Genomic DNA, 27,526 nt, shown 5'->3' with positions numbered 1-27,526 from the left:
CGGTCGTTGGCCCTTTAAGAGGTCAGCAGGGTGTGAGACTGTCTCTGGAGTCTGCTGTGTCTTCACAAGTTGCTAGGAGCTGGTAGTTTCTGAGGAGAAGCTGGTTAAAGGTTTGGTTAGAGATGGATACTCAGTTTTGAGGGAATGGGAAATAGTTATGGTTTGAGTTGGATATGCCCAGGCATTGCTGGGATATATGCCTCCTGTAACTGACTGGCCCCAGGCCGGGTCGGCGGGGTTGTCGATACATATGGCTCAGGAGGGGGCGTTGTTTTTAGTGGCATAATATAGGAAGGGGGTGTGTTTATTGATGTGGGAGCCAGACAGCGAAGTGGAGCATGTGGAAGAGAGGGTCCCAGCCGTTTTCTATCATAGTGAGCCTGGGAAGGGGAAGATCCACTGTGGGGCTGATGTAGTTGGTGTGTGTCCTCCTGTGAACTGTGAAGAGATAATAGGGCCCGCCGGCGGAGGAAAGTGTAAAGATGTGAGAGGCGGAAAGCCAGAGACGAGGACTTAGGAGATGCATGAGAGCGGGGCATAAGCAGTTTGGTTCTTCGCGTGGTCTGGGTTGGTAGCCGGTTTCAACCGGTTAAGCGGCGACTGGAAGATGAGGTGGAGGGTGGTGGTATGGGGGGGATTCGTCGGTCGGATCAAAGTCGGGAGCGGAAGGAGATGTTGGTAGCCTGAGAGCAGCGTTAAGGTGTTGCGGCTTGCAAGGGAGGCAGAGGTTGGGTTTGTCCCGTAGAATAAAGAAGCCGTGAACGTAGGGGATCTCTGCCCATTTTCCTGTTCGCTCACAATAGTTGTAGAGATCCCGGAGAAGGTTGGGATCAAAGGACCCACAAGTGGGCCATCTGTTTTGGTTGTCTAGGGGGTAGGTGGGCCAGTTTTGAGTGCACAATTTAACTAGGTGTTTTGGTTTGATGTCTGAGGCGAGGTCAAGGGCCGACAATTTATTTAAAAGACATTGTAGGGGGGAGTCGGCCAGCAGGGATGCAGAGCCTCCCATAATGAGAGGAAGGAATAGATGGCGAGGAGCTAGGCAGGGCGCCCCCTGCTGGCCACTTGCCGCGGAGTGAGTCAGAGCCTCCGGATCGATCGTCACCAAAATGGAAGGACTGAGGAGCCTCTGAGAGGCGGGAGGCCGTGGGTCACCTGGTACCAGGATTTTAACAAGAGAAGGAGAGGGGCCCAGGCCAGAGACGCGAGGAGGAGAGGGAGAAAACTCCGTTCCCTGCAGGCTGAGTCTAGAGTAAGATTTACGGCGGCCGAGAACGGGCGGCTGAGACGGGAGTTGGTCGGCTGGTGTTGGACACCAGGAGGGGAGACTTACCAAGATGAGGCCAGTGTTGGGTGGAGAGGTCGGCGAACAGGAAAATGGGCGAAGACTGGCCGGGGTCTGGACCGAGCCCGAAGAGGATCGGGATCCCACGGAAGGCTGGGGCGTTCCCGATCTGAGTCACGGCACCAATGAAAGAGGCCGGGCAAGGATCAGACTACACCGGTCGCGGTCAAGAGATCATTATTGGAGGTATCAAGCGGAGAAGGAAGAGAAGAGAAGAAGAGAAGAGAAGAGAAGAGAAGAGAAGAGAAGAGAAGAGAAGAAAAGAGAGAGAGCTGCTGGTGTGCTGGGTTTTATATCCCTTGGGCCTACGTGGGGCAGGCCCAAAGGAAAGCGGGAGATGCTTCTTTCTGATTGGCCCTCCTTTGGCGGGTTCAGACAGTGCCTGGTCAAGGAGAGGAGAAGAACCCGGAACTGGCGCCATTAAGGTACCCCTGTTGCCTAACACAGATGACCCATCCACAGCACACTGTCAACACCTCTTGGAGGACTGGCACAAGCTTTATTCATTCATCCCTTGACTTTGCTTAGCTTGGGTGCCAGCACAATTCAGTTCCAAGGAGCACCTTCAAGCATTCACCAAGCATGGACTGGAATCAATGATTCGAATGTTTAAATTTTCCAAAAATCAATAAAGACATTCACCTTCACATAAGGGTAACAAAACTTCCCTCCGGGAGCTATACAAGGGGGGCCTGGAGAAAGGAAGTAAGGGGTCCAGAGTGATCTTCAGCCTTCTCAAAGCTCCCTTGCAGGGGCATTGGAGACGGCTTTGAGAGAGGAGGAAGGTGATGGACAGATAAATGTGGAAAAAAAGGAACACTAGAGAAGAGAATTCAAGTAGGGCATGGTTGGCTGAAGAGAGACAGGGAAGTCCGCTAATTCTGATCTTTTTGTTCTCTCCTTTCGCTGTCAAACCTCATCACAGGCACATTTCCTGAGCTGAGAATTTGGACATAAATTCATACCCATGTTCTGACAGTGGAATGGGCTATTTGAGCTTGGGTTTCTTTTGGAAATAGAGGGTAGGCATATGGTTGACATGCTCGTGACCCCCCATTTATGTTTTCTTTACTCTCTTCTTATGAGGGACAAATTGTGTGTAAATTATTTATGTTTGTTACTATAGATGCAGATATGGCAACAGCTAAAATGTGCCCACTGGTGAGGCTTTTATAGAAAGAGGTTTTTCACATCTTATAGGCTGAAATAGCATTTCATTATCGCATCACAGATCCATCTAACTGTTCTTTATTATAACTCTGAAGCATCATTTTAGTGACTAAAATGCATGCTCATTAAATTTCAGTCCCATCGTACATGATTCTAACCAACATTCAGCACTGGTCCTTTTTTATTCTCTTGGCAGTATTTTTTTGGAGGGAGAACCCAAAGAAACAATTGACTCCACAAAAGGCAATGTCAGAGCACAATGATTTTTTTTACCTCCTGCAATTAAGGTAAATTTAACTCTTTCCTGAAAATAAACCACTTAAAAAGTATGCTGCATCTAGGCCGAAGATTTGGAAATAATGTAGGAGGTGGGATTTGACTCCAGGGGCTTGGCTCGGACACCAGACCGGATTGAGGACTAGCTAAAACAGGGCCAGGGCAAAGAGCTTTCAATCAGACATGCCCATCAGTGTGCCATGTCAATTTACTGTTGCCATGGCAACACTGGGGCTTTACAGACCCTTTGCATGGCAATGACCCAATGACCCAAAAGTTATTACCCCTTCCCTAGATATTTCTACATAAACCACCCATTAGTGTGCATGCAATTAAAAGTCAGCATAAATATGACTGCAAAAGTGCTCTGAGCTGCTACTCTCCGCCCATGGGGCAACCCTGCTCTGCAGGAGTAGTTGCCAAGCTGTAACACTTCAATAAGGCTGTTTTCTTCTGCCTCTGCCTTGCCCTTGAATTCTTTCCTGGACCAAGTCAGAAACCCAGTGGGCTAAGCTCCACGTCAGGGTTTGCCTGCCCTCATCAGAAATACCTGATGGAAGTGGGACTCTATTCTTATTTTTAAAACATATTTATTTATTTTTATCAAATGAATACATGTACTTTTTTTTTTTTTTTGAGGCAGAGTTTCACTCTTGTTGCCCAGGCTGGAGTGCAATGGCGAAATCTCGGCTCACTGCAATCCCTGCCTCCCAGGTTCAAGTGATTCTCCTGCCTCGGCCTCCCGAGTAGCTGGGATTACAGGCATGCCCCACCACGCCGGGCTAATTTTGTATTTTTTTTTTTTTTTTAAGTAGAGATGGGGTTTCTCCATGTTGGTCAGGCTGGTCTTGAATTCCTGACCTTAGGTGATCTACCCGCCTCGGCCTCCCAAAGTGCTGGGATTACAGGCATGAGCCACTGCGCCCAGCCTACATGTACATATTTTTGGAAGCTGAATAGTAGCAAAATGTTTACAATGACAAAGAGCAGCCTCCTAAACCTTTCTTTCCCACCCTAGATAACTACTTCCTAGAGGCAACCACTGTATATACATTTTCTCTTGCTATTTAGTTTGATTAATCTAAACACATATTTAAATTGGTATTTCTTGTTTTTTCAGTGTTTTCTCATCAAAATTATCTGGTGACTTCTAATGAGGAAAGCCAAGGATTTCACATTTTTACACTATTTCAAACACACACGTGCATAGATATCCGCACAGCGGAATTCTAGCACATTTCTGCTTAGATCAAGACTCGGTGTATGCAATATTGTGAAAATGTAAATATTGTTCCCTGATGAGCTAAGTAGGATATTTTGTTCACGTTTCTGTGTCAACTTCTTATTTCCCAAAGCAGATTTCTTTGGATTATTTTTTCTTGGCTTTGTTAGAATTTCTTGCTGTTTGTATATCCTCCATCAACAAAGCAAAATACTACTTGATCCAATTTTTCACACAATGTTACCAGTTCCCACCCATCCCCATCTATTTTTCCCCCCTGATGTCATCCCTCCTGGAGCCCTCTGCCTTCATTTCTAATGTGGACTAACTTCGCTCTCTTGAGCACTTCCCAGTTGTAGTCCTGGGACCTCCCTTTGCAATTGATCTGGGAATTCCCATTGCCCTTCCCCTGCATTGAATCACCTATTTTATGCCTCCCTTGGCTTATCTTGGTTTAAGGTGATACTAACTGCTATTTAATATAACAAATATATCTCAAAATGTATTGGCTGAATGCAGTAGAAGTTTATTCCCACCTAACAGCCTGATGTAAGAGTTGAGTGTGTCTTCCACAAAGTGGCTAAGGTGCAGCAACTCTCTTCATCTTGTCATTCTCCTGTCCTTTAGGGTCTTGATGTATTTTGCTTCCAGTGTGTAGAAAGAGAAGACAGGATTGTATCTGGGAGGATTTTATTCCATTGGCTAGAATTCAATCAATCAAAACAGAGAATTTTCCAGAATTGAAGAAAGACATGAAACTTCAAGTTGAAAATGTTATTTTGAATTCTGAATCCTCTGTAATACAAATGAAAATAAAAACACATTTAGACTCATTATGGTGAAAATGAAGGTCTTTGTGATATTGGTTTATTACTCACAGCCCCCTTCTCTTTCGTCTCCATACTTGATTTTGATTCATGATTCAGTTGGCTGCAATATATTCTTAAGTAATTTTTCCCCTTTAAGACTGGTGTATCTTACATGTCTTGAAATCTGAACATGGCAGTGGCCTTCACATATGAATGACAACTTGGTGGCTGTATCCTTTCTGTTCTCAAAACTGTAGACCAGTGTTTTTCTAAAGGAGGCAAATCCCCCATTCCCCATACTCCAGAGGGATATTTGACCAGATTTGAAGACATTTTTGGTTGTAACAACTGTTGGGGTTTGGGGGTGCTATTGACCTCTAGTGGGTAGAGGCCAGGGATGATGCTGATCAATACCCTACAATGCATGGGGCAGCCCCCCACAGGCACCAAAGTCAACAGTGCTGAGATTAAGGAAACCTTTCCTAGACATTGCCTCATTGTTTTTGTTGTTTTCTGATAATGAAATATGTGGCATGTCTGACATCAATCACATTTTTTTAAATTTGTGAGGTTTAAAAAAAATTTATAATTGAAATGTAACCAAATTTTATACTGTGAAGTCCAAGTGTAGTTTTTTTACTTTGCGATTCAACTTTGTTTTTGGCCCAGGGGAATTTTCAGTGGTTTGTGCCCTGCTACTGATGAAGAGGCTGGATGGATGGGATCCTGTAAGTGATCTGACTTAACTTTGCCTACAACACACTCATCTAACTGCACACCCAGTCCTGCTTGCTACCAGAATTAGAAACTTAATTTGTGTAACACATATTTATAATATTTATCCAACGCCCAGTGTGCCAGGTACAGATTTAGACTTGGGATGCAGAAATGAGCAAAACAAAACAAAATCTTTGCTTTAATGTAGTTTATATTTTTTGGAAAAAATGTGCATGCTCATGTGACTGCTCTTTTCTGTGCCAACCTCTGAAGTTGGGGTGATATCCCACAGCTTTTACTCCATTTGGTTCAGAGATTTTCATCTCTCTGCTAGCTCCAAGCTGCTGAGGTCTTAGCATGCCTTGCCAAAGTAAATAGTGAGTAAAAATCAACACAGATAGAAAAAGAAGCATTATCAGAAATTACATGTCTGCAGCTGGGCTGGGGCTAAGTGGATTAGGGTGAAGGTTAGAATTCTAGTGTAGACAAGTCTATATCCTGTCCCCAGTGGTAATAAGTTTATTGGGGTCTTGTTCAACAGCTTGCAAGCTGATGATAAGCTCCCAAGAGTATTGTAGTTTCACAGTTTAAGATCCAGTAGTATGGTTTCAGTTTGCTTAGCTCAGGATACAACAGGGAGACAGCATGCAGGTTTGCACACAGTCTCTGATCTAAGAGCCACCAAGGGCCTGTTCCAGGCACTCTGTCCTTTTATTCCCAGACATCTATTGCCACCCACGAACATCTTTTAGAACTAGGCAACAGCAGTGCTAGTCAGCCTAAGAGGACTTATTTAAATATGTTTAGCCTAATAGAATATGTATGTAACAGATTCAACATATTTATATTTGAATGACAGATTTTCTGGGTTGTACAATCTGAGCTTATCTTCTAGGTCAGCACTCCCCAACCTTTTTGGCACCAGGGACCAGTTTCACAGAAGACAATTTTTCCACATCTGGGAGGATTGGATGGGGGATTGTTTTGGGGATGATTCAAGCACATTACATTTGTTATGCACTCTATTTCTATTATTATTACATTGCAATATATAATGAAATAATTATGCAACTCATCATAATATAGAATCAGTGGGAGTCCTGAGCTTGTTTTCCTGTAACTAGATAGTCCCATCTGGGGGTGATGGAGACAGTGACAGATCATCAGGCATTAGATTCTCAAAAGGAGCTCGCAACCTAAATCCCTTGCACGTGCAGTTCACAATAGGGTTCATGCTTCTGTGAGAATCTAATGCTGCTGCTGACCTGACAGGAAGCAGAGCTCAGGTGGATGTGAGTGATGGGGAGTGGCTGTAAATACAGAAGAAGGTTTGCTCACTTGCCTACCACTGACCTCCTGCCATGTGGCCCAGGGGTTGGGGACCTCTGTTCTATGTGAATTTCTACTCCACCCTATGTAGATTTCTGCAGTTGCTAGTGAATAATCCACTTAGCTCAGTTGAATTTCACTCTTGATTTTTCAGCTGCCCTCCTAAGGGAGGAAAACTATCTTCCTTAAAAAAAAAAAAAAAAAAGCATCTCTTTGGAAGTCTCATGGAAAATAAAACTCTATAAATGATGCTTGGCCAAGGCCTTGTGAATCTTAGATGCTCCTAAACTTGTCTTTGCCTTTATAGACCACATACTGTGTCTTGATGAAGTCCTAGGACAATACTTTGAATTCAGCATGATAAACGGAAACTACTGCTTTCATAAATAACAGCAAAAATACAAGCTAATGTTGTCATTTGTTCATATGGCTCAGAAAAAGTCCTATAATGTTAATGTGGGAGTCCTTTGTGACGAGAACAGGCCTTGGAAGGAGGCAAATGAGTTAACAAAGCAAGGAAATTTAACTAGAGTTAAAGACCCAAGATATTATCACACTTTCCTTATCAGACTTTACCAATCTCCTCTCACAGCAAGCAGGAGCTTCATCCAGAGTAGACTTCCTGGATAAGACACAAGAAGGCAAAAAGGTAAGCCTTGTATTTAGGACTTTTACATCTATGAATGTAAGTAGGATTTGTGTATAATTTACTTTTCTATTCTTGTCTAGTTTTGACATAGTACTAACCTTATAAATTAGCTCATAAAATTAGTTGGGTGGATGTTTATCTTTTCCTTGTCTCTGAAACAGTTTAATAAGAGATGGGTTATTTATTTGCTCTTTGAAGGTTAGAAAAAACAATTTACAACACCATCTGGGCCTGGTGTCTTGTGGGTGGATGGGTGTGGGGGAAGATTTTCAGCACTGACTGAATTTTTAAAATGGTTGTTGACTTACTCAGGTCTTTTTATCCATCATGGAGTCAATTTTAGAAATTTTTATATTTCAGAAGAAAATCTATTTCATCTAATCTTTAATATTTCTTAATATTTATTATATTTATATTTATTAATATATTATTATTAATATTACTATGTCCTATTACTCTGACTTTTTTTATCTTTGTATAAATGTATTCACAGTATCTGCAATTATGGTTTCTTTTTCATTCTTGGTATTTTTTTTGTGCCTTTTCTTTGTTTACTTTTTTTTTTGGTATTGACTAACCCCGTTTATTCTATTTAAAGTATGGACTTTTGTTTTGGTGACTGCCCCACAAGGTGAATCTTTTCTGAGTTTCTGTCACATCAGATGGGTCCCCATCTGGGTGTGGGATGAATTCCACAGCATTGCTGGAAGACATGGATTCAAGGATAGATTTCACTGGAAAGACTTAAGAGGTCAAGGTTAAGTAAGGGGAGAAAATCTGGGGCTACCACCACCACCTCCACCCTTCCATCACCCACAAGGAGGCCTGCAGGATGAGCTGCAGCTGACCCACAGTGAGGGCCTCCTCTTCAGTGGGGGGATCCCTTTCTGTTGTGGCTTCCCCTTTTGTTGGGTGACAGCAGGAAAGCAGCCTTTCTGTGGAGAAGTAAACAGAATACTAGAGGCCAGGCCATCTGGATTTGGGGCAAGCTCTCTCTGGGGTTGTTGGCAATGTTAGCACCTGGTACTTGGGGACCTCCTTATTGGCCTGCCTATGGGGTCCATGAGTAAGCCATTATTTCCTAGGGAAGGTGAGTTCAGGTGCATTCCTCCTGCTGAAAGGAAAGGGGGAAAGACCCAATTTTGTTTCAATGAGTCATTTCCAGATAGCTCTGAGCCAGCACTCAGATCTCTTCATCTGTCTGATTGCTCCATTCCTGCTTGAGGTGCCTGACAGTCTCCCACCTGGATTTCAATTATGTTGATGCTTCCCTACAGTTGGGTTGGATATTGTGCATGTCAAGGTTATGTACACGATCACAAAGGCTCATGATTACTCTATCTTTTTTGATGGTTTCTCCCTCTTGTTATTATGTAGTATCCCTCTTTGCCACTATTAATATTTTGGCAGGGAATTTTGTTAGATAAAACTATGTTTCAGCAGTTTTACATTGATTAAAAAATTGCAATAATAGTACAGAGAGTTCCCATATATATATATCCTACACCCAGCTTCCCCTATTAGTAACATTTCATGTTAGTATAGGACATTTGTTACAGCTAATGAACACATATTGATTAGTATTAATTGAAGTTCATACATTTATACTTTATTCAGATTTCCTTCATTTTTCGCCTATGTCCTATTTCAGTTCCAGGATTCCATCCAAGATGCCATATTGCATATAGTTGTTTTGTCTCCTTAGGCTCCTCTTGGCTGTGACAGTCTCTAAGACTTTCTTTGTTTTCAATGACCTTGAGGTTTTGAGGAATGCTAGTCAGTATTTTGTAGAGGGTCCCCCAATTGAGATTTGTCTGATGTTTGTCTCATGCTTAGATGGGGTATGCAGGCTTGTGGGAGGAAGACCACAAAGGTAAAACACCATTCTCATCACTTCATATCAAGGGAACATGCAATCAATGTGACTTATCCCTGTTGTTGGTGTTGAGCTTCATTATCTGACTGAGGTAGTGGTTTTCAGGTTTCTTTCCTAATAAGTTACTCATTTCTTTCCCCTTTCCATAACCACACTGTTTGGAAGGAAGTAATTATGCACAGTCCACACGTAAGGAGTGGAGGGTTACGCTTCACATCCTCAAGGGCATAGTATCTACATAAATTATTTGGAATACTTTTGCACAAATTTGTCTATTGTCTGTCTTTCTTTGTTTATTTCTTTGTTTCTTTCTTTCTTCAATTATTCAATTTATTTATATCAACATGGACTCATGAATATTTATTTTATACTTTTGAATTGTAATCTAATACTACCTCTTGTACTTTATTTCTCAAATTGTTCCAGCTTTGGCCACTGGGAGCTCCTTCAGTTGGCTTCTGTGTCCCTTTGATGTGCCTCCATCAATGCAGTTTTCTGTTTTTGTTTGAGCACTTCTTTACTTTCTGACATCATAAGATGCTCCAGGCTCATTTGTGTATTATGTTTCCTGCCCTAGTCCTAGAAGCAGACATTTTCCCCTAACTATCCCCAGTTTTGTTTATTGGGGGACAATATGAGAAACCAAAATCTCGGCACTGGACTCGGGTGGCATTGCTTCTGGCCCTTTCAGCTGACAGAGCAAGGAAATACAGTATATGTGTGTTTACTAGCTTATATATATTTATATATAAGCACTATTTATAAATATTCCCATGTGAAACCATCTGTGTCTATATGAAGCTAAACTTGAGTTCATACTGATGTCATTGACTTTAATCCATTATTATGCACATTATCTAATCCATTGTTATCCAGCCTTCTTCCCTTCCTTATCTGTAACCTTCCACTCCAACAGTGAGAAACCTGGCTTGCATCATCTGTCATCCATTTTTCTAATCCTTCAGTTTCACTATACATGTGTAATGGTATCAGAATTACTCACCTATGTTCCTGTGGGAAACACTTTTATCAGCTGGACCACAGTGCTCATGTGCAGTTTCTTTTGCCTTTAGTCTTACAGACTCCACTCATTTCCAGAGCCACTTAGGTCCACACCTTTGCTCTTTCAGTGAGTTTGTTTCATACATTTGTAATATAATTCAATTGTTTTGTTGTATTTTGCACTTCTTCCTTCTTATTAAGGTTTCAAAAAATCAATTTTATTGAACTATAATTATGTAGAATAAATTATATCAATGTAAAATGTAATTCAGTGAGCTCTGACAAATGCAGAAAGCCATTGCCACACCCAGGAAACCACTGCCACCATCAAGACATAGAATGTGTCCATCACCCTCAAAGCTGCTCCAGCTCCCTTTGCCACCTTTCCTCTCTTCAGCCCTGGCCATGGGCTACCACTGATACTCTCTTTTCACCATAAACCAGATTATGGTTGTCTTTTAGTAATTTGAGATTCATCCATGGTTTTGTATATACTAATTATTTGCCCCTTTTAAAAAAAACCTGACTACTACTCCATTGTACAGATATACTACACTTTACTAATCTTTATTTCACTTAACATCTGTTTATTTAACACCTGTTGAAGAATATTTGGTTCATTACAAGTTTTTGACTATTGTGAATGAATGAAGCTACTAAGAACATTTATGTCCAAGCCCTCGTGTGTGCATATAACCTTTCTTTTCTCTTGAGTAAATAACTTGGAGTAGAATGTCTGGGTCATATGGTAGATGTAGGTTTAACTTGAAAAAAGGGTCACTTTTTCAAATCAGTTGTAACATTTTAATTTCTGCCAGCAGTGTGCGGGAGCCTTCAGACATCCTGCTCTTACTCCGACTCTCCTGGGTCTCTCTTGCAATGACCCTTGTGATTACATTGGGCACACCCATAAAATTCAGGACAATATCCCTATGTCAAGATCTTTAACTTAAAAAATAGCTTTATAGAGGTATAACTGATATGCAATAAAGTGCATATTTAATGTATACAATTTAATGAGTTTGGACCTAGGCATATGCGCATGAAATCATCACCACAATCAAGGTAATAGACATGCTCATCACCTTCATCTTGTGCCCCTTTGTTTTTGGGATTCTTAACTGAATCACATCTGCAAAATCCTTTCTGCCCTATAAGGTAATGTTCACAGATTCTGGGAATTAGCATGTAGACATCTTTGGTGGGGTGGGGCAGTCATTATTAAGCATAACACAGACCCCTACTCCTCAATCAAAGCAGTCTCAAAGAACCTGTGACCGTATTTCATCTCCCACTTCACCACTCATAAGGAACAACACAGGAATCATTGTGGCTGGAGCACAGGGTGCATGGATAAAACACAGGAGATGAGATTCAAAAGATTAACTAGGCAATCTGATCATACAGCTCATTTTCAGCTAATGTGAGACCACTGTCTTCTACTTTGAGTAAGAGAGGAAGAATCTGGAGGATTTTTGAGCAGAATGAAAAAAGATGTGGCATATTTTAACAATCTTACTCTGGCTATTGTGCCTAGAACAAACTAAAAGAGGGTAAAGTGGAAGCAGGAGAAGAATCAGGAAGTTTTTATAATAATCCAGGCAAGTAAGAAGAATGGCTTGAATCAAGGTAGAAGCAGCAGTGGTGGTAAAAATTGGTCAGTTTCTTGATATAATTTGGAGATATGGCCAAAGGTTTGCTGGTGAATTAAATATGGGATGTGAGAGAAAGAGAGGAAGCAAGGATAATTCCAAGTTTTTTAGTTCATTTTTCTTGAGCGATTAGAAGGATGCAGTTAAAATTTATGTAATGTGGAAAGCTGCTGGAATGGCAGATTGATGGGAGAATATTAAATTTAATTTTGTGCATATTAAATTGAGATGCCTAGTAGACAAGCTTAAGGAGAGATTAAAGAAGCAGTTGGAGTTTAGGAAGAAGGTTGGACTGAGGATATAAATTTTGGAGTTTTCAAAATATAGGTGGTATTTCAAGTTATAAGACTGGATGAAATCATCAAAATGGTGAATATACAGAGAATATACAAAGTTCTACAACATTAAGAAGTTGGGAAGGTGAAGAGTACACAGAAAAGTAGACTGAGAAACTACAACTATTGAAGTAGGAGGAAAACCAGGTGAGTGTGTTGTCTTGGAAGCCTAGTGAATAAAAATGTTTCAAGTAAGGTGCAGATTGAGAACTGATCTCTGAATGTAGCAACATGAAGGCCAGTGGTGACCTTATAATAGCAATTTTGATAAAGCTGGGGTTGGGGGCACATGCAAAAATTGGATTGGAATAGTTTTGAGAATGGAGAGAAGAGAATTGGGAGATAGTGATCACTATCAAGGCAAAGCTCTAAGGGAAGGGCTCTCCGCATAGGGAGGTCAAAATATGGCAGTTGGTAAGCTAGAAAAACAGAATGTTTGGAGAAGACCTAGTAGAGAGGGAAGGATTCAATACAGAAGGGGAAAGAATAGTGGAGAAGAGAGAGGAAACTACTGCCGGAGAGGTGTCCTTGAGTAGGCAAGAGGAATGATCACAGTTTGTTCCCAGCTAGCAACTGGGTTCTAGGTCCATAAGGTTGGTTCTAACTAAGAGCAGAGAGGGCATTCACAATTTGATCCCTTTTGCTCAGAAAACCCACATCATTAAGGCATTAATCTGCTCACAGGAAGCCCAGCACCTTAATTTAGAAAACTAGATCTTAGCGAAGTTAAGTGGCTTGTTTATATTTAACCCATAATTTTTACTGCTGACTCTTTTCCATGATTTTTTCTTTTAATTTTCAATAGCTTCTATAACAGAGTTTATAGAAAAGCTGATTTAAGAAACAATAATTAGCACAACTAATTTCTTGCTTTTGGGAATTTTACTAGGGTAATAAATGAAAGAAGCTTCATATTGTCCCCAATCTGTCATTGAGGAAATACAATTTCCCCCTCAAACATGTGAGCTGTTTTTCACTGAGAACATTTGGGAAGACTTTTTTCTTAAAGTTCTCCAGACAAAAATCAAAGGAATACTAGAAAGCTACAAAGATGGTCTTGCTTTAGAAGCCCAAGTACACCCAGACTTCTTATAGAGAGCTAAAAAGTTTCAGAGCCTGCTTGGTTTCAACTAGGAACAACCTGTAATACCATCATGTATTATCCCCCATGAGATCATCTCTTATTGGAGCTAAACTCAGTGGCAGGACTGATAGCTCTTGGAGTTAATTAAGTAGGAACTTTAAGGGGATTGCTCTCTCTGCTGGACACCAACGTGAATCTGTACAAACATCTCAGGCCTTTCCCTCTCCATCTTGATTCCATTTGTCAAGATGTTGAGTCTTCTAAAAAGTCAAGGAAAACTCTGAGAACTTAGGTTCTGCCAATCAAGCTGGCCTGGGAGAGACTTGTTCTCTCAGTAGTTAAGGAGTTAGAGTTAAGTAACAGGACTACACTGTCCATAGAAGCGGACACTTCCACTCTTTTATGACAGATGACTTTTTTCTCACTCAGTCCTCTTCTGTCTTCCCCTGATGACCCAGTTTGGTGATAAGATAGGCCCTGGGGTCTCTTGCTGGTGGCCTTCAACACCTTTGGGAGGCCAACACACTCTAGAGCCCGGGGTAGAAGACACAGAGTTGAACACAGCCTAGTTCTGCCAGAGGCTAGGTAGAGTGTGAATGTCCCTTTCCATCTTCAATTCCTTGTGCCCTGCATGGTATCCCCTGGATGGTGTGGATCTAGGGGAGGAGAAAACTATTACAATCTTAAGTGAAAGATGTAAAAGAACTTATAAGTCACATGTGTGTTCCAACCCAGTTCACAAATTAAGAAGACTAATAAATTTTAGGGACCTATAGTAAACATCTCTTGTTTTACCTGTCAAAATCACACTTTCTTCTAGCAACAATGATACTCTTCTTTTGGGAGCTGCATCTCCTTTCTCCGCCATGCCTTCCTTCTTTTCTCAACCCATCGGGTGGGATAGTGCCATTCTTACATGACTCAGCTCATCTGCCCATTGTCAATGAGGCCAAGAAGGAACATCTGACCCTTGCTGATGAATCACAGTCCCTCCCTGGAATTTTGTCTGTGACTAAAACCTGTTCATCTCCAGTTCTGACAGAAAAATTCTAGGAATCACCCTTGTTTCTTCCTTTTCTCTCATCCTACATTCAATTCACCAGCAAGTCCCATCCAGCCCATCTCTAAAAGTTACCAATTTTGCATCTTGGTTATCATCTTGGTTAAGACACCATTATCTCATCTGGATATGGTGGCTGGGCCTTTCCTAACTGGCTTCCTTACCTTAACTCTTCTCCAATTAACTTCTATGCTCCACATAACAGCCAGAGAGGTATTTTTAAAATAAAAATATGATCATGTAGTTCTTCTGCTTAAAACCTCAATTGGCATCAGTGTTCATAGCACCACTATTCACAGTAGCCAAAATGTGGAAACAGTTCAAATGCCCACCAATGGATGAATGGATAAACCAGATGTGGCATATCCATACAACAGAATATTGTTCAGCCATAAAAAGAAATAAAGTACCAATACATGATATAACCTTAATGAACTTCACAAGCTTTGTGCTGGCTTGGTGCTGTGGCTCACACTTGTAATCCCAGCACCTTGGGAAGCTGAGATGGAAGGATTGCTTGAGTCCAGGAGTTTGAGACCAAACTGGGAAATATAACAAAACCTCATTTCTAGAAATTTTTTTGTAAAAACATTAGTCAGACATGATGATGCATGCCCATAGTTCTAACTACTTGGGAAACTGATGGGGGAGGATTGCTTGAGCCCAGGAGTTTGAGGCTGCAGTAAGCTGTGATCGATCATGCCACTGCATTCTAGCCTGGGCAAAAGAGCAATACCTCATCTCAAAAAGAAAAAAAAACAAAACAAAACATTGCTCTAAGTCAAAGAAGCCAGACTCAAAATGTCACATATAATCCTGTTTATGTGAAATATCCAGAATAGATAAATCCATAGAGACAGGAAGCAAACTGATGATTTCCAGTGGTTGGGGTAGCGGAGAAGGGTAATGATTGCTTTAATGTGCACAGAGCTTTCTTTGGGGAGATGAAATATTTTGGAACTTGATTAGAGGTTGTAGTTGCATTATGAATATATTAAATGCTACTGGATTATAGACTTTAAAATGATAAATTTTATGTTATGTGAATTTCACTTCAGTTGAGAAATCCCAGTGTCTCCTACTGTGTTTAGAAGAAAACCCAGCCTTGCCTATGTCTCCAAGCCTACCTGGTACACCTCCCTTGCTCACAACAATCCACTCACTCTGTGTACCTTGCTGTTCCTATTTGCTGCCTTATGTCATATCTTGCTGGGCACCTTTTCTTCTTCAAAACTCAGCTTAAATAGAACCTGACAAAGAGGCCTTCTTGTCCAGCCTATGTGTAACACACACCACCCCACCCAATTTCTCTCTATCACGTAGTCTTTTTTTATTTTCTTTATGGCACTTATCACAGTCTATAGCTACTTGTTTTCTTATTTGTTTAAAGTTTGTCACCTCAAATAGGGTGAATGATCTTGATAGCAAGACCTTTTCTAGCTTGTCTATTTAATCTTTTATTCCTGGCACAATTTGAAACAAAATAAATTTTCAATGTGGTTTGCTTAAGAAATGAAAGACAGCACCCCTGTGGCTCTGCCCTCTGGGTGAGGATTATGCTAGTGCACATCGAAGAAAGTTTGGAAGGACGTGCCAGAGGAAACAGAGTCAGGAGTCAGGGGCAGCATTCTGGGATAGTGATTCCCTGGCTGAGGGCTGGCTGCAACCTTGCCCTTCTTGGGTGGGGACAACTGCTCCCTCTTTGGATTATGCTATCCAATCATCTCTCATTATGCCTAAGCCACTGTCAAAGATAAAGAAAGTCGGACTTTGAAGGCAGTAAAAATAGATTTCATTCAGTAAACTAGAGCAGCGGGGGAAAGAGCTGAGCTCCATTTGGATTTGCACAGAGGTACTGGGTAATCTAAGGGGAGAATCTGTTCCATGCTGTATCTGTACCACATTTTCTTTATCCAATCCACCATCGATGGACATCTAGGGTGATTCCATGTCTCTGCTATTGTGAATAGTGCTGCAGTGAACATACGTGTGCATGTGTCTTTTTGGTAGAGTGATTTATTTTCTCTTGGGTATATACCCAGTAATGGGATTGCTTCGTTGAACTGTAGCTCTGTCTTAGGTTATTTGAGAAATTTCTAAACTGCTTTCCACAGTGATTGAACTAATTTATATTCCTACTAGCAGTGTATAAAAAGAACAAAATTATGTCCTTTGCAGCAACATGGATGCAGCTGGAGGTCATTAACGCAGGAGAAAACCAAAGACCACATGTTCTCACTTCTAAGCTGGAGTTAAACACTGAGCACACATGAACATGAAGATGGGAACAACAGACACTGGGGCTACTAGAAGGGGGAGGGAGGGAGAGAGGCAAAGATTGAAAAATCAACTATAGAGTACTATGCACAGTATCTGGGTAATGGGATCATTTGTATACCAAACCTCAGCAGCAAGAAACTTACCCATGTAACAAATCTGCTTGTGTATCCCCTGAACCTAAAATAAAAGTTGAGAAAAAAAAATAAAGAGAGAATGAGGGAGTAGCGAGAGGGAGTGAGGGGACTTGAGCAGAGTCATGGAAGTAAAAAATTACAAAAAAATGGGTTGCTCAGTATAAAAACACAATTAGGCTTCTGTGTCTGCAAGCTGGCACTTATGGAAGTCAAGCTTCTCCCTCCCATAGAGATGAGACTGGGACACGGAGGCCGTGTCTTTTTTTTTTTTTTTTTGAGTCAGGGTCTGGCTCTGTCACCCAGGCTGGAGTGCAGTGACTCAATCTTGGCTCACTGCAACCTCTGCCTCCTGGGCTCAAGCCATCCTTGTACCTCAGGACATGCCATTAGCACATGCCATTAGCCCAGTTAATTTTTGTATTTTTTGTAGCAACAGGATTTTGCCATGTTGCCCAAGTTGGTCTCGAACTCCAGAGGTCAATCAATCCACCTTCCTCAGCCTCCCAAAGTGCTGGGATTACAGGCAGCAGCCAACGCGCCTGACCAGCTCCGTCTTTTGACGGTTACGTTCCAAAGGAATGTCCTTCAGGTCCTTGAGAAAGACACTCCTGCATTGTTGGATATACACACACATCTCGAAAGGAAAGAGGAAGGATTTACAATGGTAAGCTTTTTAAGTAAATACTCTTAGAAAGGGAGATCAGGAACTTATCTCTGAGTGCTGGCCCCAAGAAATAGTACCTTCTTTTGACAGCCTTGCACTTTTCTAGGTAAAATCTCATGGGGGCTGGTTCATCCCAGAGTGACAAGACTTTAGGCTACCAGAAGCCAAGTTAGAATTTGGTCAAGCCTCTTAGTGCAGGATTTGCACAGAGTCATTCATGCCAAGAATTTTATACTTCTCACCTTGTAAATTGATCACCTGTCACTTAAGATCTAGAGTTTTGATGTATAAAAGTTAACATTTCTCGATGGCATTATATAGCAGGCACTTGCCAGGTGAGTGCTCTGTCTGTTTGTCATTCAGCAGGATATTAAGGGAGGAGGTGATCCTTGGGGGTGATAGATGGATGAATTAGAGCATATCACTATTTAATCCTCTTGTCCAGACCAAAGAGGTCAACAAAAAGGAGCATATGTGGCTCAACCATGGGAGGTGTAGGAGAGCACACACATCTATTTGTATCTGTGGAGCCTTGTATTTTTCTCTTATTTGGTTTTGAGATGTCTCTCTGAAGAGTGGCTATTAGACTCTAGCTCTGTGCTGGGAGGGATCCAGGAATTTGGTCATGAATGTTTACAGTGAGTTTTTCATGGGATTCTTCTTTATCCCGGTGGACCACCTGATGCCTAAGTGCTAAACTTGTGATCAGGTGTCTCTACCACAAGAAGCTTGTGTATACTGGCAGACACCCTGTGGCTCTTGTCTGATCTGTATCCAGTTTATTCCTACCAAGATAGCCATTCCTTAACACCACCCTGGTGGGGAAAGAAGTTAGGTCCAATCTGTTGGTCGAATGAGAAACAGATAAGTCAACTCAACAGAAGACATGAAATAACAGAAGCAGTTTATTACTCACAGATCCTGGAGAGAAGAAGCAGCAGGCCTCACAGGCCAACTGGGGGTGGGGAGCCATCCAGGACATGCAGACCCAACCAGCCAGTGGGAAGCAAAATAGAGAGGGGCCTGTGGGCCAGAGACTGTATTAGGATTCAGGGGGTTACCGAAGCAGGTTTCCCCCAGGGAATTCAGGTTTACAGCAAGCAAGTGCAAGTTCCATGAGTCACGCTGTGACTGACAGTAGGTTGCTGCAGCGTGTCTACACAGTCCATTCAGGGTGTAGGGTCAGTGGGCCAGCTGTCCCATAGGGAGGTGGTCACCGGGAGGCAGTTGTATAAAGCAGATATCTGCATCGACCACATTGAGGCAGTGGGAGGAGGCAGGGAACTGGAAACTGTCACGGGTGACTAAGTCTTGCTTCTGGTATGAGAAATTCCAACTTATATTCAAAATGGAAGCCAAGGCAACATAAAATTATAGTATTTCACTACAGGCCCACACTCCATCCCTGGTCTGCTGTTTTGTTGCCCAGCATGAGGTATCTTTAATGGAGAACAAACTCTTTCTTCCTGTAATCTGACATGATTAACAGTCTCTGTTCCTTCCTGTGTCCCTAGTGTTTCTTGTAACATTGAATTGATCATTAAGTGTTCCCCTTGGGAGTTCAGCAGCAGGACTTTCTGCAAAACTGGATGATGAGAAAAGACCACAATAATAAAACCTAACTTTTTTTTTAATCTGTAAGTGAACCTAGAGAGGGATTATCTCTTAAATAAAATGTTCATAGATTTTTTTTTCCTTTTTTTTATGGAGTCTGCCTGAGATGGAAGCAAAGACATCCTCATGCAATGAGTGTCCCTCTGATGGTAGTGTCATTGTTGCTGTTCTGTGGAGGCATTTTGAAGGCTCACATGTCATGCATTGTGCTGAGAACTTTATCAGTTAGTTGCATACGTAGCTCAACCATGGGACTATAATCCTTAACCTTTTTTAGAGATGGGACCTTTTGAAAATCTGATGAAAGCTATGGACCTTATTTCATAGCTTATGCTCATAAATATAACATTTTGCATATCATTGCATAGATCCTCTGAAGCTAAAGAAACCCTGCTTTTGAAACTTATAATGCAGTTGACATTCGCTGATACTCCCTGATCATCCACCCTCTGAAATACAATGCACTGGGCATTTGGACTGAAACAGGGATGGAAAGTCCAGGGCTCCTGTCTCAGGATATTATAGTTTTAAGGAAGAAGTAAACACACACTGAGGATAGGGCAAAATTAGTAAGTCCCATAAGAGAAATATTTACAATGCTTTAATGTTGTGTAGTGGCTTATTTTTTGAAATGTTCAGTATGTAGCCTTTTCAGAATGGCTTCTTTTACTTAATTATTTAAGTTTTCCCCAGGTGTTTTCATGTCTTGATTACAAAGTTCATGTTAATTCCTGCAATATGGTATGAATAACCTTGGTTAATATGTGTCTTCCCCTATTATAGCTTTTTGAGGTTGGAGAGGTCTCATTTTTATGATTTCGGATTTTTTTTTATCAGTTCTTGGCATAAATTAGTAAGCAGTTAATGTTAGATGGATGAATTAATGAATGAATAAGTGGATCAATAGATGGATGGGTGTATGTATGTATGTATGTATGTATGTATGTACAAATGGATGGAGACACACAACTAGGTTATGGGTTAAAAGCCAGATTTCTTACTGCCACACTCAGGATCCTTAATATAAATGAGCCTCCTGGATGGTTTGCAAAAAGACAGGGCCCAGCAAGATTCCTAACATTCAAGGTACTTTGGAATTTTAAGAGGCAAAAAGAAAAACACAAGAAAGACAACTTGCGGATTACCAATCCCAGTATAAATTTTTGTGCATACTTACACTTACAAATACTTTGGAATTTTAGGGAGTGTGTGTGTGTGTGTGTGTGTGTGTTTAAATTACAACTTTCCTTTTATCTCTTCAACCAGGAAATAAAAACTTTAATTACAAAAGCTAACCACATTAGGTTTTCTGATATTGAAAATACAGCCAACTTACTCTTGCCCTCAGGTGGTTCCTAACCATATGCATGAGACCTAAAGGATAGTAGAGACATTGCACAAGCACACAGAAATGCAACAAAAGCCCTGTGTTTTAAACAGCTGATCCATATAAAAATAAGAGTAGACCCCAAAGATAGGAACCTGGTCTGACTTGCGATCGATGTCTACACAAGTAGGAGCTGATAAATAAATATTTGATGAGTTATAATAAAATGTGCGATCAGCGAACATGGCAATCTTATAATTGTGAGAGGCAGGTGGTATAGTAGAAGTGGCCCTGGGCCGGGACACCTGTGCTCGCTATTACTTGCTGCCCCTCCATCCACTCACATCCTCCATGACTTGCCCTGCATTGGCTTTTATGGAAGTGCTCTCTTGCTTTTAGCTTTTGATGGGTCTGGCCAATGGGGAGCAATGGCAAGACATCAGAGGGAAGGAAGCAAAGAAAGGCCAGGGCACTGAGAGCCCTGGCTCCCTCCCTGCGGTGTCTCCAGGGCTGGCTGTGTTTCTCAAAAGTCAGAGCTTCTGTTACTCCATTCCCCTTTCTGTCACTATTCTAGGCCTAGGGATGGAGAAGTTGATACTATCCCAAGAGTATTACACTATTCCTGTGGTTTCTTTATAAACACTCATGCTTTTGTAAATAGACCCTTGAGGAGCCAGGTATATGGCTCACACCTGTAATCCCAGCACTTTGGAAGGCTGAGGTAGGAGGATCACTTGAGCCCAGGGGTTTGAGACCAGCCTGGGCAACATAGTGAGACCCCCATCTCTAAAAAAAAAAAGACAAAATAAAATGAATTAATCAGGCATGATAGCACATGCATTTGTGGTCCCAGCTACTCAGAAGGCAGAGGCAGGAGGATCCCTTGAGCCCAAGAGGTTGAGGGAGCTGTGATTACACCACTGCATTCCAGCCTGGGCGACAGAGTGAGACCTTGTCTCACACACACAGAAATTCTCTCCATGAAAGCCTTCTCAAATTGCCTAATTTGGACATTACCACGTTTTCTTTGGCCTGGACAGATACACTTGTTATCAGGGTCAATTTGGCTTTGTATAATAGAAACCCATTTGAATATGTTAAAGAAAAGAAAGCAAGTCATGGGATGATGCATTATAAGGCTGCAGGGTAACTTCTGTAAGTAAGGTCATAATATCTTGGTGCAAAAGTAATTGCAGTTTTTGCCATTACTTTGAATGGCAAAACCTACAGTTACTTTTGCATCAATACTACCGAAGACTGTGTAATTTAGAAAGGAAAGAGGTTTAATTGACTCAGTTTCACATGATTGTAAGTTTCCTGAGGCTTCCCCAGCCATGTGGAACTGACTCTGTGCAAACCCCTGCACTAAGAGGCTTGACCAAATTCTAACATGGCAGAAGGCAAAGGGGAAGCAGACCTTCTTCACATGGTGGCAGGAAAGAGAAGTGCAAGCAGGGGAAATGCCAGAAGCTTATAAAACCACCAGATATCCTGAGAACTTACTCATTGTCACAAGAACAGCAGGGGGGAAACTGCCCCCATGATCCAATCACCTCCCACCAGGTCTCTCCCTCAACGCCTGGGGATTACAATTTGAGATGAGATTTGGGTGGGAACACAAAGCCTAACCATATCACTAGGTAAATGTTTCATATCAGGTTCTCTTAGAGACCCGTCACTTTAAGAAACTTGTTCCTTCTTTGGGAATAGTGGTATCAGTACAAGTGCAGCACAGAGGTTCAAACTTTGGGAATCAGATAGATCTAGGGTCAAATCCTACCCCCATCACTTACAAATTGGGTTTCCTTGGGCAATTTATATCACCTTTCCTCATTTAAATGGAAGATGCCCACAGCATTACATCAGACAATGTATGCTAAATGCTTAACTACAATGTCTGCCATATATTGAGATAAGCCTTTGGACCTAAAAATAACAATTTTAGTGGTTTCCAAAGGGTGGCATGCTGGCATGTTCAGTTTAGTAGTGTCATGTATAAGAAATAATTTATTACCAGTTATAATCAAAGCACGAACGCTTGTAACTGATTATTGACTTAAATATTTATATTTAATCAATTTACTTAAAAATATACACGTATACATAAAGTGGCTCTAAAATAATCCCTATAGTCACGTTGCTTGTACACATTTGATTTCAGAATACCTTCTTAGTGGAAGAAGGTGGAACTATGTTAAAAATTCCTAGTAAGCCCATTATTTGTGTTCCATCTCATTTAGCTCTTACTCACTGGTTGAAATGGTTATAAGTGATTAAATTCTCTGTGATTTGTGATTGTATGATTATTTCAATCTTTTATTGATTTTTATTACCATGAGTAAATTTTAGTAAAAGAGAAAGCAAGAGATTAATTAAGAAGTTTTAAGTACTGTGCTTATATAGTGTATGGGACAAGGATGCAATAAAAATCTTTATTAGGAGCATACAACAATTAGGATGATCAAATAGGAATTCAAAATAATAGTCAAATGACTTTGCAGTAATACTTCTATTTTAACAATTTATTAAATTTGGCTGATTTCACTGTGCTCATGAAAGATCAAGCATGTACCGCTATTTACTTTATTTCAGCCCAAATTATTAAGTTGCCACAGAATGCTTCTAATACATGTTTTGAGGGGAAAAAAAGGTGAAACCCACTACTTTAGGATTTCCTCAGCCTGTTCTATTTGAGATGTGCAATTGCATCGTCCACATTGCAACTGCAATTGCCTCTTTTGTAGCATAAAGATCTTTATCCGACTTCTCGTTCTCTTATTTTTCTCTGCTCATGTTTGTTTCTTTTCTTTCCATTTCTTTCCCTTGGTTTTCTTCTTTCATACAGCAAGAATTGTTTCATAGTGAAACTCAGTTATTAAGTGTTCAGCTGTTGAAAAAGAAAACTAGCTGTTAAAAAATACATTTTCCTGGAGAAGGAAATAAAGGATAGGAAAGGAGATATACTTGTAGGAGAGCTTTCAGGAGTTCTGGTGCAGCTACCATTATTGAAAATACCATTTTCAGTGGATCTGCCAGAAGATTTCTAACTGATGCAATAAGCATTTAAGTTTGGCTGCTTTTTGAGAAGAGGATGGCAAAAATACAATGATGCAGATTAAAAATTTAGAAAACCTAAGGTACTTTATAGTATATCTCATATTTTATGGAAAATATAATTTGTTAAGATACCTGTTGCCTATAAGCAGAAACTTACTAGGATTGTATAATAGCCTCCAGCAAATCAGCATCCTCTGTGTTCCCTGCAGGGAGCACAACCAGTTTCACGTTAATTAGGAATTAGAGAATGAGGGAAGGAACTGATGAGCAAGAAGTCACCAGTGTCTCATGTTAGTGGCAGAGGATTCCACTGCATCAGTCACTCGGTCTTTTTCATGGCTGATCTAAATGGGTAGCCATTCGTGTAACTTCTGCTATAAATTAATTAAAGTATATAAACATGCAGAAATTACAGCAAAATGATGTTTATCTCATAGAGGTCATGTTCTTACGGCATTTTTCAGGTCGTAGGTCCTCAGGGCAGTGGACCCTGGTGCCGATTTCCAGGGTACCAAGTCCAAGTGACAGTCGTGGGAAGGGTCTCTCTTTCTACTTCTGCCATTAACTTGCTATGATTATTTAGGATCCATCTAGTGGGATGACCCCTCAAATGGCTTTGGCTTTGGTAAAGAGATCTCCCCTAAAGTTTTTTTTTTTTTTTAAGACTGTTTGCATTTGCTATTCTGTTGTGAAAGAAGAAATAGGCGGAATGGCTTGTGCTACTATATGAAGTTGAGCTAAATTAAAGCTAAGTTGTTTTTTTTCCCCCCAATCTAGTGAGCAGTTCCCTTGTAGAATGATTTGCTGTGTTTTGTTTTGAGACCTGCTCTGCCTCCTACCTGTTGTCTGACTGAGCGGGCTAACTTTTAAGACCTCATTCTTTTATTCTTTGTAATGAGTAAGTTAGTCCCTTCATTCACTCATTCAACAGATATAAATTGAATCTTGACTGTATGCCAGGCATAGTATACGCACATTGCTTTCCAAATTCTTCACCATACAGATTCCCCCTTATAATATTTTCTCCTTTGGTCCTTTTATTTTGAAAGATATGACCTACCAAATGGACTGTGTGTGTTAAGTAATACGATTTTTAATCTTTAAAAATAGAAGACATTTAGAATTGACAACCACAGCTTCTGATTAGCTGGCGATAATGTTGCCAGCAGACAAAGAAGACTCACTCCTGGGGTTAGCTTTTAGAGCTGTACTGCCAGTAAATGTGCTGTTTCCATTAGGGATTTAAAAAAACTTGAAATAGTTCTAAGTGTAGTCACTTTGTTAAAAAGAGTCATTTGCATATAGGCGCATTATCCTATCTGTTCTTTCTTGCTTAATTCATGGTTCCTGAACCCTCTAATAACCATTTCTGGCATAAAGAGGAGACATGGGTAATTTCAGTTGTCATATCAATGGGATTAATATTTCTAGGAAGTCTCGTTTTCATGGGTCTTATCCATTGTTTTTCTAAAATACTGAAAATGGTTCAGAGATGCTAATTACTACCTATGAGGGTTGCTTAGGAATCCAGGAACTTCAAGGTAGGATGGGTGGGATGCTCTTTGTTCTAAATCACTATGGCCTGATGATTCAAAGGATAAATAAACAAAATAATATCACGGAGCATGGAGTTTTTGGTTCTGAATTTGTTAGCAGATGCTTGGCAAAGCAAGAAATCACCTCATATCCACTGTGTAGGTGCTTATGGAAAATGATTTATCCTTTCAGGAAATAAATACCCTTGACATCTTCTCAATGAGTCATGTCCTCTTTTGATCATGGGCCAAATAGTTCGAGAGATCAGCTCACTAGTTAAATCACTGGGCTGAGATGGGAAAACGTGCATTTGAAAACAATATACTATATTAACAGTAGAAGGCCAGGGAAAATGATGTTCTCAAAACATGCTTAAGCCTTTAGATTCAACTTAATTGAGAGTTTGCTGTTCCCTTCTCATGCCTTCTCAACCCTCCAACCCAAAGCTGATAATTTCCATTTCTGTTTATTCAGTGACCCACTGGGAACAAGTAACATTTGGCTGAAGACTGGAAAATATTCACCATGGACCTAATGTGTGTGAGAAGCACCTCCGGGCACTAGGAAAGAGGGCTTCTACATATTTCTTCATTTAGAATTTGATTTAATTTAATGTTTTTGAAGATTTTTTAAGGGCCAGGAGTCGTGGAGCATAATAACTTAGTTGTAATTTCCCTTGTCTTTAAGAAGCGTTCAGTGAAATGGAGACATGATAACATGATGCACGGAATCAACAGTCATGCCATTACTGTAGATAAGACAGTGTAAGACAGGAGACCATAATATTTTCTCCTGAAGGTAATCCCTGCTCAGCTTCTGACACAGATGCTCAAGGCCAGCCATTTTTAGGAGGGATGCAGTTGATAGCAGTGGTGCCACTTTGAGGCTACAGAAGAGTGACGTTTAAGTCAGGCCTGGAAACAAGGTAGAATTAGGCAGGAAAGGTTAAAGAACATTTAGGCAAGAGAAGTAGTAAGAGAAAATGACCCAATCGTCCACTATAAAATGTCCTGGGGAAAGTCAATTTTTCTGGTTGGGACAACCAGATCTATTTTCCTAAACACCTCGACCTTTGACTTTGAAATCTGACTCTGTTGCAAAAACGAATCAATAAGGTCCACTGCATTTTCTCCGTAGTATGGTTTAATTTTATATTCAAAGAAAATGAATCCCAAAGGCTTTATTTTTAGCACACAGAGCAATTTCAAAAGCTTTAAGCTTTTCCATTATTGCTGGAAATGCTTGTCACATTTCTTTTTATTAGAATGAATTGCTAAAGCAGCACAGTATAAAAACCACTATAAACTTTGGGGGAGGTGTACAGTTGATAATGCTAGAAACTAATACTTAATGATGGAAATTAATATTTATCCATCAGGTGTTTGTCAGGCATTATGCTAAAAGTTTACACACATAAGTTCATTAATCTCATAAAACCTTATGCAGTAAGTACTAGTTTCATGATTTTACAGAAGAAAAATGAATGCTAAGAGAGGATCAGTAACTTTCCCAAGGCCACACCATTAGCATGTGGCAAAGCCAGAACTAGTACTTGTTAACACTTTTAAGCTTATCTGTATACACAGTTGACTCTTGAACAATATGGGGATTAGGGGACCCCTGCATAGGTGAAAATCCATATATATATATATATATATTTTTTTTTTTTTTTTGAGACAGAGTTTTGCCCTGTCATCCAGGCTGTAGTGCAACGGTGTGATCTCAGCTCGCTACAACCTCCACCTCCTGGGTTCAAGTGATTCTCCTGCCTCAGCCTCCCGAGTAGCTGGGATTACAGGTGCACACCACCACGCCTGGCTAATTTTTGTAGTTTTAGTAGAGACAGGGTTTCACCACATTGGCCACTCTGGTCTTGAACTCCTGACCTCAGGTGATCTGCCCGCCTCAGCCTCCCAAACTGCTAGGACTAGAGGCGTGAGCCACCATGCCTGGCCCCACATATAACTTTTGCCTCTGTCAAAATGTAATTACAAATAGCCTACTGTTGACCAGGAGCCTTCTTGATGATATAAATAGTTGACGAACACAAAATTTGTATGTTTTATATTATACTGTATTTTTATATTCTTACAATAAAGTAAGCTGTAGAAAATAAAATGTTATTAAGAAAATTATAAGGAAGCAAACATGTTTACTATTCATTAAGTAGAAGTGAGTCACCATAAAGGTCTTGATCTTTGTTTTCTTCATATTGTGTAGGCTGAGGAGAAAGAGAAAGAGGAGGGGTGGGTCTTGCTGTCTCGGGGGGGCAGAGGCAGAAGAGAAAGGGGAGGTGAAAGGAGAGGCAAGAAAGGCAGGCACACTCGATGTAACTTATCCAAAAAATCTGTGCATGACTGGACCCAGTTCAAAGTTGTGTTGTTCAAG

General features: G+C 40.8%; 1 long non-coding RNA gene across 1 annotated transcript; it reads left to right on the top strand.

The window, feature by feature from the left end:
- The first annotated feature begins 5,489 nt into the window (after positions 1 to 5,489).
- LOC129491442 (uncharacterized) lies at positions 5,490 to 16,835 on the top strand. The gene is made up of 3 exons (XR_008660556.2): positions 5,490 to 5,550; positions 7,461 to 7,517; positions 16,705 to 16,835. It is a non-coding gene; the product is annotated as an uncharacterized lncRNA (long non-coding RNA).
- The last annotated feature ends 10,691 nt before the right edge of the window (positions 16,836 to 27,526 follow it).

The sequence above is a fragment of the Symphalangus syndactylus genome, chromosome 10 (genome assembly GCF_028878055.3).
Source record: "Symphalangus syndactylus isolate Jambi chromosome 10, NHGRI_mSymSyn1-v2.1_pri, whole genome shotgun sequence".
Classification (NCBI taxonomy): Eukaryota; Metazoa; Chordata; class Mammalia; order Primates; family Hylobatidae; genus Symphalangus; species Symphalangus syndactylus.
The sequence above is the reverse complement of the archived record's forward strand: the minus strand, read 5'-3'. Positions and strand labels throughout refer to the sequence as shown.